The sequence below is a fragment of the Anomaloglossus baeobatrachus genome, chromosome 4, assembly GCF_048569485.1.
Source record: "Anomaloglossus baeobatrachus isolate aAnoBae1 chromosome 4, aAnoBae1.hap1, whole genome shotgun sequence".
Taxonomy (NCBI): domain Eukaryota; kingdom Metazoa; phylum Chordata; class Amphibia; order Anura; family Aromobatidae; genus Anomaloglossus; species Anomaloglossus baeobatrachus.
Genome location: NC_134356.1, coordinates 452,411,038 through 452,424,029, shown reverse-complemented (window position 1 = coordinate 452,424,029; position 12,992 = coordinate 452,411,038). Strand labels below are relative to the sequence as shown.

At 48.3% G+C, this 12,992-nt stretch overlaps 1 protein-coding gene across 1 annotated transcript in view; it reads left to right on the top strand.

The window, feature by feature from the left end:
• Positions 1-2,431: 2,431 nt before the first annotated feature.
• CLK3 (CDC like kinase 3) overlaps positions 2,432-12,992 on the top strand; it is an 82,520-nt gene continuing 71,959 nt past the window's right edge. The window contains exon 1 of the mRNA XM_075345615.1: positions 2,432-2,727. The gene's annotated coding sequence lies outside the window, so the exon portion shown is untranslated. The remainder of the gene's footprint in view (positions 2,728-12,992) is intronic.

The window sequence follows — 12,992 nt, the reverse complement described above, 5'->3', positions numbered from 1 at the left end:
TTGTCCGTGACGCCACCCACGGTTGTGGTGACTCTGGTGGACACCACCGCTGCTCTGAACGGGGATCCCGGGAGCGGTGACAGGGAGCAGCTTTGTTGGTATTTCTCCCCTCCGTGGGTAGGGGTTTGGTTGTCCCGGGGCCCGGTGATGGGGTAGGAGTGGGTGGCAGGCGGGTTGCGGGGCCTGGTGAGGTGCAGGGTCGCAGGGGCAGCGCTGTGCCGCACGGCACGGAGGTACTCACTCAGCCCAATGATGATGACACAGTTCAAGGTAAAACAAGCGGCTGGATGGACAGGTCCCTCGGACGGCTGCGGTGTTGTTGTTCCCTGCAGGTTAGTGATGACTGTCTCTCCCTGCACCTATGTTCTATGTTGATTCCGATGGGTTCCCACCGGTAACCCACTCCCCGACCTGGATGTGGGCCGGAGGAGCCCCTTTTGCCCGCAGGCGCTGGCCCTGGGAAACGGTTGCCCTTGGCGGTGGCGGTGTCTCCCCTTCACGGTTGGACGGTTGCCTTCTGTCGGGACTTGACTGTTTGGAAACCCGGAGGTCCAATTCACTAACGGATTCGGCAACTTCACGGCGACTCCTAGCTTTGCCGGGGTCCGAAAAGCCCCTGCCAATGGTGCTGGCTTCTCCTTGTGTACCGGTCCGGTACCGCCGGGCCACCGCCTGTCCACGGTCCTTACGGCAAACTCTGATAGGCCACTCCTGCAGACGGTCACCACCGTCTGCCAACCTTGCTGCTCCATCCGGGCCACACACCCGGACCAACTTCAGGCTCTTTAGCTGTCACTTTACTCTTTCCACTTTCACTACTCAACTCTATCTTGACTCCTCTCTCCTTCACTTCCCTAGCTTAACTGCCTGTTTTCCCTCCTCCAGGACTGTGAACTCCTTGGTGGGTGGAGACCAACCGCCTGGCTCCACCCCCTGGTGTGGACATCAGCCCCTGGGGAGGGCAACAAGGATTTTTGTATCTGACCTTGATGTGCCTACAGGGAGTGTGGGGTGTGTAGGTGTTGTGCTCTGTGGCCCCTGGCTTGTCCAGGGCGACACACCAACCATACAGGCAGGAGGGTGAGGTGTGTGCCGCCATGCCTGTGTACCACCTATACGCCAACTATACAGGCAGGAGGGTGAGGTGTGTGCCGCCATGCCTGTGTACCACCTGTACGCTGACCAAACAGGCGGGGGAAGTGTGTGCCGCCATGCCTGTGTACCACCTATACCCCAACCATACAGGCAGGGGAGGTGTGTGCCGCCATGCCTGTGTACCACCTATAAATAAATACAAAATAACGTTTGGAACTCCATTCTATGTCTGAACTGGGTGCAAAAACCTAAAAAAACATCACTATGGGGAGATAAGGTATGCACACCAGTGACTATGTAAGGGGAATACATGGAATAGCAGAAACTGCTGTGTGAATACTGACATGAAAAATTCAATAGCTATATGTAAGGATGAAATGTGAAAAATGGAACCTGCATTACTGCCATGAACATATGAATAAAGAGAAATTTAGCTACTGAATTGATCAATGCAATAGAGCCCCAACACTACGCCAAAGTATTTCTCTACGTTGGGGGTCCCTAGCTTGTGTGTGTCCTTTAACTGCATGAGAGGACACACACAAGCTAGGGACCCCAACGTAGAGAAATACTTTGGCGTAGTGTTGGGGCTCTATTGCATTAATCAATTCAGTAGCTAAATTTCTCTTTATTCATATATTCATGGCAGTAATGCAGATTCCATTTTTCACATTTCATTCTTACATGTAGCTATTGAATTTTTCATGTCAGTATTCACACAGCAGTTTCTGCTATTCCATGTATTCACCTTACATAGTCACTGGTGTGCATACCTTATCTCCCCATTGTGTACCACCTATATGCTGACCATACATACAGGCAGGAGGGGGAGGTGTGTACCACCTATACGCCGACTATACAGGCAGGAGGGTGAGGTGTGTGCCTCCATGCCTCTGTACCACCTATACGCCAACCATACAGGCAGGAGGGTGAGGTGTGTGCCGCCATGCCTGTGTACCACCTATATGCTGACCATACAGGCAGGAGGGTGAGGTGTGTGCCGCCATGCCTGTGTACCACCTGTACGCCAACCATACAGGCAGGTGGCTGAGGTGTGTGCCGCCATGCCTGTACCACCTATAAGCTGATACATGTGATTGTGTACGTTAATACGTTTCTCCTGAGGGAGGTTTGAATGACGCTTTCTCCAGTTCCTGCACCGCAAGACTCCGCCCATTTCTCCACGTATGGCACAATTGACTCAGACGCCCCTTCCCGCCATGTGAAGGGCTCACAACCTGGCTAAAAACAGAGTGCATCACATGCGCAGCCGTCAACATCACGTGCTAGCGATGAACCAATTAGCTCGCGAGACCGTCGGGATGCGGTCCTGGAGTGGGCGTGACTAAGTTTTCTGACGTCACGGAATCCCCGTACGGCCTTCGGTGCTCAGGGTGAGCTGAGCTAACGGCCGCTGAACAGTCGGTAACGGATATTTCCCTTGAGCCCGGTTACTTCTTCCTGTCGGTCTGCGCGCACGTTCTGCTTCAGGTTACCGGTGCAGTCTGACTGAGGAAACGGGAAGTGCCGAGTTGTGAGAAGTGTTGACCCGAGCAGTGATCCGGGGCTCTGCCCGTGTATAGCGGGGTGCGGGATAATGCCAGTGCGGGGCTGTGAGCGAAGCTGCTGCAGGTGAGCTGTACCATTGAGCGCGGGGGCCTCTGGTGTAACACACGGTGAGCTCCCCTGATGGTGGTGTCGTCCAGGAGCTTCCTGTGTAAGGCCCGGGTCACACCAGCCAATGCCATATGTATGTAATGACTAGGCTCAGACTGCTGCTAATCACGGCCGCCATTGAGTCCTATTGGAACTGAGGAGAAACTCTCAGATCTGCTCTGCTTTATTGACTATGATTGGGAGAGATTGTCTTGCATTGCACTCCTCTGTATTATACGTCAGTGTGAGTGAGGCCTAGGTGCTGATGAAAAATCACTGCATGCTGCGATTGTCCGTGTATCTCAGCTCACACACTAATACAAGTCTATGGGTACTTGCGAAACAGCGGACCGCACTGATGTCATCCGTGTGCAGTGCGATATACGCGGAGGAAGACAATGGAGAAAGTGATGTCTCCTCCTCGCCTGTGCTCAGACTCACATGCGAGAGAATCAGATCTCAGTGACTGACACTCGACTCACACTCACAGCAGAGCCCGGGCCCAGGGTCATTAACGGATCGCCTCCGATGGTTGAGAGGATATACACCAGTGTGACCTCGGCCTAAGGCTGGAGTCACACCAGTGTATGGCATCTGGTGTGAGAGAACCGGCTACGGTGTCCTACTGACCTCGGCTCAGGCTCTGCTGAGAGCGTGTGCCGCGTGTTATTTACTGTGATCCAATTCTGCGATCAGCTCACAGGTGCGGAGGAGAGTGTGATGTCACCGATGTTTCACTCACACCTATAGACTTGTATGGGTGCGTGTGAGCCAAGACTCAGACAATCGTGGGATGCTGTGATTTACACCCCCCCCCCCTTCCCCCTCAGTCCAATTAGGGCTGAGGAAACAAATCACAGATCTGAGCTGCATTATTTACTAACATTGGGCCAAGTGCAATGCGAGATTTTCTCACATTGCACTCTTGTGAGTCATACGCCGGTGTGACTCCAGTCTAATAGGGAGGTGCGGCTGTGAATAAATAGCAATGTAGTGACACCGATGTGTTTCACCAAGCGTGTCTGTAAGATTGGGGTTACACACACACCATGGCATGTTTTGCGCCAAGCGTGCCGGAGGTGTGAAGGGGGTGTTGCACCAAGCATACCGGCATGATTGTGGAGGTGTCACACCAAGCGTATTGATGGTGTTGCGGGGGGTGTGACATCAAGAGTGTCATCGGTGTATGGGCCATGTGTCTGTTGTTACCATAAGTGTCTTCAGTGGTTTTTCCCTGATGAATAAATAAATAAGGCTATGTGCCCATATTGCATTTTTATGTTTTAGCAGGAAAAAAGCAGCCAAAAAATGCATTTTTTTTTTTTTATTTTTTTTTATTGCGTTTGCATTTTTTTTTCACACGCTTTTTTCCATGCTTCTTATTGTGCATTTTTTTAAGTCATGGAAACCGCGGGGGTTGAGGCGCTGTACTCCCGTGGCCGTCACTTGGTCACCGGCTGATCTTACAGCCGGGACCCGGATCTCACTGTCCAGAGTGGTACCCACTCCGGTTCCAGCAGTTTAACCCCCTAAATGATGCGATCACTGCGATCGCAGCATTTAGGAAGTAGGGAGAGGAATCTCTTACCTCTCCCTGTTGATCAGGTCCTTGTAATGTGATCACAGGGACCCAATTGCTGCCACGGTAACCCTGGGTCATCACCTTGACAACCCCAGGTTACTGAGGTATGGATTGCCTCACAGACCAGGGCACCTCTGTCACTGGAGTTCCCTCCAGCAAGGTCCCGCGGTAAAAACTGCAAGGCCTAGATGCAGGGAACCCCGGTGACGTCACAAGGTGAACAGAGTTCATGGTGGAAGATCTGCAGGATACCCCGTTGATCCGGTGGCATGAACTCGATTCACCTTGTGACGTCACCTGCGTTCCCTGCACTTAAGCCTTGCAGTTTTTACCATCGAACCTCGCTGGAGGGAACTCCAGTGATTGGCGCCCTGGAGGCAAGGAGAGTTGAACCGAATTCATGCTGGTGGATCTGCAGGAAACCCCGGTGATCTGCCGGCATGAACTCGATTCACCTTTTGATGTCAAGGAGATCCCTGCAGTAGGTCCCGTCGTAAAGACTGCGAGATTAGGCTGCAGGGAACCCCAGTGCCATAAAAAAAGCAATGTCGTCATTACACCTTCATTTTTCACTGACTCCATTGAAGTCAATTGGTGAAAAAACGCAGAAATTATTGGCGTGCTTCTTTTTTCAGTAACAAAAACAAGGAAAAAAGAAGCAACGTGGGCACAGCAAGTGGGGATTCTCATAGACTTTGCTGGTATGCTTTTTCCTTGCTTTTGTTGATTAAAAGCATGAAAAAAAAAAGCAACATGGGCACAAGGCCTAACACTTCTCCTGTACTTTGCAATGTTAAAGGGAACCTGACAGGTACTGCCGTGCCCCCAGAGCCACTTGCAGCTGTGAGTACTTATCTTAACTCCCTGCTTAACAGTCAATTTATTATATTGCACACAAACAGGTCTTTAGAAAAAGTATTTCTAAAGTCTTTTATACTATGCAAATGAAGCCTTTGGCTAGTTCTTGGAGCATTAAGCTGGTGTCACACTAAGCGACAGCGACAACGACGTCGCTGTTACGTCACCATTTTCGGTGACGTAACAGCGACCTTGTAAGTCGCTGTTATGATCGCTGCTTAGCTGTCAAACACAGCAGAAGCAGCGATCATAACGTCGCTGTGCTACATGTGCAGAGAGCAGGGAGCCGCGCTTAGCGCTGGCTCCTTGCTCTCCTAAGTACAGTACACATCGGGTTAATTAACCCGATGTGTGCTGCAGCTACATGTCACAGTGCAGAGAGCAAGGAGCCGCGCGCACTGCTTAGCGCTGGCTCCTTGCTCTCCTTGCTACAGTATACATCGGGTTAATTACCCGATGCATACTGCAGCCACATGTTACAGTGCAGGAGCCGGCACTGGCAGCAAGAGCGGAGGCTGGTAACCAGCGTAAACATCGGGTAACTAGGGAAAGGTCTTCCCTTGGTTACCCGATGTTTACGCTGGTTACAGCTTACCGCAGCTGCCAGTGCCGGCTCCTGATCGCTTCATTTCGTCGCTCTCTCGCTGTCACACACAGCGATGTGTGTGTCACAGCGGGAGAGTGACGACCAAAAAATGAAGCTGGACATTCAGCAACGACCGGCGACCTCACAGCAGGGGCCAGGTCGTTGCTGGATGTCACACACAGCGACGGGACGTCGCTGCAACGTCACAGAAAATGGTGACGTAGCAGCGACGTCGTCGTCGTTATGTGTGACACCAGCTTTAGTTTCCCCAGACTAGTTGGCTCACTTAGCATGTTATCACGCTCAAAGGTTCGTGATGACAAACGTGATTTACAAGAGTCGGCGTCCTCGTCAGCGCTATGCGAATCTCGGGCATGCACGGCTTTGTTCACTCACATCATTGAGCCTCTGAGGCCGGGTGTACGTTTCCCGGCTTCAGAAACACTGCACATGATCGGAAGTGCAGAAGACAGCTCATGTACACAGAGGAGCCGAAGAACAGCAGTCTTTTGCACTTCCAGTACATTCTGGTTTCTGGCACCAATTCAATCTTCTTTGAGTGATAGCTCTCGTGAATAGAACTGTAGCATTAGTAAAACTATAAAGCCAAACACAAGTTCTGGATAACACATTCCGCTATCAGTGATTTGTTCTGGAGTCTACACTGTTATCCTTATATTAACACACGGAGATAACCACAAATTTGAACACGTGCACAGCTCTAGGATTAGACCTGTTGTGAAAGCTGCACACTGGTGATTTATAATGGCATCTTTTCAGAAGATGAGGGAGGCAGTTAGGTGAGCAAATAACTAAAATATAGAAATCAATGGGCTGTAGTGACTGGGATGTGAACGGCAACTTGTCAGATGCAATTTGCACACGGAACCATGAGCAGTTCTAGGTGCATATTTCAAAACCCTGCCTAACCATCCCTGCATCTAGTAGCATATATAAAGAGATTTTTGGAAAAAGTATTTCTAAAGATCCTTTATGATATGCTAATTGTGACGACATGGACTCTCATGGGTTAAAGTTTCTTAAAATCCAGCCAGACAGCATGATAGATTGTCTATAGACGGGGGAGAAGTCCCTCATTGTTTTTACAAGACTCTTGTTGACTCAATGTAATTGTGTTGGCCATTGAAAGCCAGAGGTATTGTTCTCCAGACTTTTCCAGTAACCATTGTATTGTAGTTGTGTATTGCTAATGTGATTACCTTAGTAGCCATTGTCTAGTCGGTGACTCCCAGATTACATGTACATCTTCAGTCTTTCTACCCATATCATTTAAATGAACATTGTCTATGCAGCTTGAGATTCATCCAATGGGAGAGGCGATCTTGTCCAACCAATCGATGAGGACGCAGTGTATCTAAGGGGTGCTTCACACACAGCGAGCTCGCTGCCGAGATCGCTGCTGAGTCACGCTTTTTGTGACGCAGCAGTGACCTCATTAGCGATCTCACTGTGTGTGACACTGAGCAGCGATCTGGTCCCTGCTGCGAGATCGCTGCTCGTTACACACAGCCCTGGCTCGTTTTCTTCAAAGGCGCTCTCCCGCTGTGACACACAGATCGCTGTGTGTGACAGCGAGAGAGCGACAAATGAAGCGAGCAGGGAGCAGGAGCCGGCGTCTGGCAGCTGCGGAGGCTGGTAACTAAGATAAACATCGGGTAACCAAGGTGGTTACCCGATATTTACCTTAGTTACCAGCCTCCGCAGCTCTCACGCTGCCTGTGCTGCCGGCTCCGGCTCTCTGCACATGTAGCTGCTGTACACATCGGGCTAATTAACCCGATGTGTACTGTAGCTAGGAGAGCAAGGAGCCAGCGCTCAGTGTGCGCGGCTCCCTGCACACACAGCTAAGCGGTGTGCGCTGGTAACTAATGTAAACATCGGGTAATCATACCCGATGTTTACCTTAGTTACCAGTGTCCGCAGCTTCCAGACGCCGGCTCCGTGCAAGCGCAGCGTCGCTTGCACGTCACTGCTGGCTGGGGGCTGTTCACTGGTCGCTGGTGAGATCTGCCTGTTTGACAGCTCACCAGCGACCATGTAGCGATGCAGCAGCGATCCTGACCAGGTCAGATCGCTGGTCGGATCGCTGCTGCATCGCTAAAGTGTGAAGGTACCCTAAGTGGAAGGCTGTGGCTATAAAAGGGACTTCTTTAAGCCACCAGGTGAATGAAGGTTGATGGATGCTGATGGATCCAGTCTAAGCTCTTTGGAGCTGACTAGAGGATCAGGATATCTTATGGCTTCAATCTAGGGACTCCGGACCCGGTTGGAGACCATATCCACAGCCTAGGGATTTCGACTCCGGCTGCCAGGATTTTATCATCAAACCAGGACTACCTAAGGAGGACACGCAGGTTGGGACAGTTCAGTCACCTGTTACAGACTTTGCAGACCTCAGACAGCTTGGAACCTGTGAGGCATGGACATTCTAATCCCTGGTGAGCCAGCGGAAGGGTGAGACTCTGTTGCCTGTTACATTTGTGTGTTTTGCTGGTTGTGTTATGTGCCGTTAATTGTTTGGGGATCCAATAAAGTCTAATTATTGTGGTTCCCTCACCCTGTGTTGTCTGAGTAGTGTTACGCCCACGGTTAAGGAGGCCGGCGTTCAGTTGGGATGAGCCCTGAGCCACGCTGTCTTTCTAAAGGCGGCGGGTTTTAGTGGACGAGATCACCCACTGAGCCCCGTGTCTCCACACTAATGAGCGCAGGTACTAGTCGTAAGGGCATTAGTTCCTTCACTCATTCCGCCCTCTTAAGGCCGCTTTACACGCAGCGACATCGTTAGCGTTGTGACACGGCCAGATCGTTGTTACGATTTGCCGAGATTGCTCATAGGTCCTGTACACATCGTGGTCACACGTACACCTCTCACAAACCACGCTACATCGTTCAGCGATATATTGTTTGACCAAGGCAGTCATGTGGATGTTGTTCTTTGTTGGCAGGGTGTCAAACGTAGCAATATGTCTGCTGCGTTCCAAACGACGAACAATATTTTGAAACTGAACGACGTGTCAACGATTTTCACCCTATTTGCGATCGTTCAGAGTCGCACGTAGGTGTCACACGCAACGACGTCGCTAACGATGACGGAAGTGCGTCACGAAAACCGTGACCCCGACGACATATCGTCAGATAAATCGTAGCGGGTAAAGCGGCCTTTAGTATATTAGCAAACCCACAGGGGCGTGGTAACATGCTATTCAATGCCCAGTGTCATTGGTGGTGACACGCGTACCTATGTCCGTTGTCACCACCTCTCAGACTCCGGGCTTAGGGTCAGTGCGCGTGATCAGAAGTCCCGGCACTTCCAGTCATGTGCACTAGACCGCTCTGACACAGGGTCGCGTACATCCAGTTTCATAGTGCACATGACCGGAAGTCGGGTAACATCTGATTATATGCACTGACCCTAAGCCCGGCGTCTGAGAGGTGGTGACAGCGGACGCAGGTACTCGCATCAGCACCGATTACTCTGGGCAGTGGGCATTGAATACCATTTTAGCACGCCCCTGTGAGCATGCTAAAATGGCAGAATGCGTGCAGGATCGAACGCCCTTGCGACTAATCCTTGCGCTCATTAGCATATCGTAAAGGATCTTTAGAAATAGTTTTTCTATAGCTCTCTTTATCTATGCTAGTGTATACAGGGACAGTTAGGCAGGGATTAACAGTATGCACCCAGAACTGCTCGTGGCTCTGGGTGCATATTGCATCTGACAGGTTCACTTTAGGAATTAACCACTCCCCTGAAATGTAACTACAGTGCATATGGGCAGAGTCTGGAATCCAAGCTCCATGGTGATGAACTGTATAAGAGATCAAAGCAAACTGCACACTTGCTTATTTTCATGCTGTTTAACTAATTAGAGCAGGGGACTCAAACACGCGGGCCGCATGCGGCCCCTCAGGCTACTTCGTGCGGCCATCAGGCCCGTGCCCCCAGTGACTATCGCGGCTGGTGCAGGGGCCGCAGCCACTGTCTGCACTTTGTTAGATGAATGTTTTGCCGGTGCTGCGCTCTGAGGCAAGGACTCTGCGCGCGCAGCGCCAGGAAAACAATCATTTGACATAAATCACTGACAGTGGCTGCGGCCCCTGCACCAGCCGCAATAGTCACCAGGGGCACGGGCCTGGTGGCCGCACGAAGCAGAGATGAGGAAGCCGAGGGAACGCGGGACAGGTGAGAAGTGTGTGTGTGTGTGTGTGTGTGTGTGTGTCTGTCGGCACATTAACCCCTTAGCGACCTATGACTTACTGGGTACGTCATGGCTCCCTGGTACTTAAGGACCCATGACGTACCCAGTACGTCATGGCGAAATCGTGGCCCCGGTGGCTGCGATCACTTTGCATTGCAAATACCTAAGATTCGGGGAGGAGGGGACCTCAAGAGGGGTGGTGTCTCCTCCCCGGACCTACAGAGGCTGTGATTGGCTGAGCGGCATTCGTCAGCCAATCACAGCCACTGTAATGTGTTAGCCAGTGCTGTAGCACTGATCATTTGGCTGGAGCTGGGTGACCTCAGTTTCACCCGCCCCCAGCTCTGATTGGAGAGACCGGCCTTGTGACCGATCTCTCCAATCACTGTGGATCTGGGGCCGGAGACCGCCCCCTCAGCTTCACTCCGGCGTCTGTGGAAGCTCACTCCGATCGGTAAGTTATAGCCACTCCCCCCCCCCCCCCCCCACCATTACTACAGGATGGGGACATTACTATAGAATAGGGACAAGGTGATCACATTACTATAGAAAAGGGACAAGGTGGGCACATGACCATAGGATGGGGACAAGGCGGGCACATGACCATAGGATGGGGACAAGGCGGGCACATGACTGTAGGATGGGGACAAGGATGGACTATAGGATGGGACAACTATATGATGGGGACAGTACTACAGGATAAGGAGATTGGGGACAAAGATGGGGAACATTACTATAAGATGGGGACAAGGCTGGACACATTACTACAGGATGGGCACATTACGATAAGATGGGGACAAGGCTGGGGACATTACTATAGGATGGGGACAAGGATGAGCAAGCACATTACTGTAGGATGGGGACTAGGATGGGGCACAATACTACAAGGGGACAAGGATGGGTACATTACAACAAGATGGGGAACATTACTAAAAGATGTTGGCCAAAATTTCTATGTAGTGATAATTGTAATACTATTAGTTACAAGAAAGGGATAAAATATAAAAAAAACAAAAAAAACAAAATAAGGCATGACTTTTTTTTACCGTCAAGTTTTATAGATATATATATATATATATATATATATATATATATATATATATATATATATATGTATGTATGATATTTTTTTTTAAACAAAGAATGTGCACATTTGTTATAATAAACAAGTAAACAATGTTCAAAATCAGTGATCCAAAGGTGTGTAAAAAAATATATATATTTTTTTTACATATATATATGTAAAAATTACATTAGATATATATATATATATATATATATATATATATATATATCTAATGTAATTTTTACATATATATATGTAAAAAAAATATATATATTTTTTTACACACCTTTGGATCACTGATTTTGAACATTGTTTACTTGTTTATTATAACAAATGTGCACATTCTTTGTTTAAAAAAAAATACCATACATATATAAAAAAAAATATCATACATATATATATATATATATATGTATGATATTTTTTTTTAAACAAAGAATGTGCACATTTGTTATAATAAACAAGTAAACAATGTTCAAAATCAGTGATCCAAAGGTGTGTAAAAAAATATATATATTTTTTTTACATATATATATATGTAAAAATTACATTATATGTATGTAATATTTACATATATATATATTTTTTGATTTACATTGTGACAGCGCCTCTTCATCTCCGTATTTTTTTTTTTCACTTATTTTTTTTTTCCTGAATCCAACAATGTATCGTTTGTTTAATGGGTGCCGTAGTTGTGACACACTCAGGGTTCTTAAATTTAGGATGAATCCGAGCTGAGAAAGGTGACCTCGCCTACACCAGGCTCTCAATGTACATTGAAGAAAAAACAAAAAGCCAGCACTAAATGTGCACTTCAGCACTAAAAATTCCAAACTGTACTTATTATACAAATTTGGAGATTTTTGGCAAAAAATTGCAATTTCTTGAGCTACCCCGCCACATCACGGCAAATCTCATTTGGGGCAGTCCTACACTAAAATATTTTTATAAAATGTGCCACACGGCCTCACATATGAATAGTAGAACTGCTCTTAGCAGCACTCACCTGGTCTATGGTGAGGCCGTATGGCACATTTTTATAAAAATATTTTAGTGTAGGACTGCCCCAAATGAGATTTGCCGTGACGTGGCGGGGTAGCTCAAGAAATTGCAATTTTTTTGCCAAAAATCTCAAAATTTTTAGAAGTACAGTTTGGAATTTTTAGTGCTGAAGTGCACATTTAGTGCTGGCTTTTTGTTTTTTTTTTCTCAATGTACATGTCTATAGACAGTGAGCTGCTTATCAAAGGAAGGAGTGGTCTGACTAGGTCTCTGCTCATGTAGCTATCGTGTTACAAGCAATGTTAAGCTGCTGGAGTTAAAGCAATCATTAATATAGGATATATATAGATATAGATTATATATAAGGAATAGATAGCAAGACCCGACCCACATATTCCCTTCCTGTTGTACCTATCAAATAGGCTTAAGTCTACAACATCTGGGTGTCCGCCTGCAGAAAGCGTATATGCCCGAAAATGGTCCAAGACAGAGCACATGCTTACTTCGTCCGCTCCATTATAGTCAAAGGTCCTGTAAGCGCATGCGTCCGAATCCCGTTTTGCGGGGGGGGGGAGCGGTTAGATGGAAGCTCCAACGGGACCACTGGATGTAAGTAAAAACGCAGTGTGACAGCAGCCTTAAGAGATAAACGCAATCATATATTCATATATTTACCTAGGAATGATTCCTAACAGAATAGGACTTGTTCTGCATGGCTATAAAGCTATGCCTGATGGAGACAAGGAGGCTCTGCTGTAACTGGCTGCTGTGATTTACGCTGAGCGTGGCCGGTGCTCAGACCTCCATATAAGGGAGCATAATCCCATTACTACGGTTTGTGTTAGACTTGTATGGGATATGTGTCATCGAAGACCGTAACCGTTCATTTTATATATACAAATGCATAAAACAACTCTTGTTCTATTT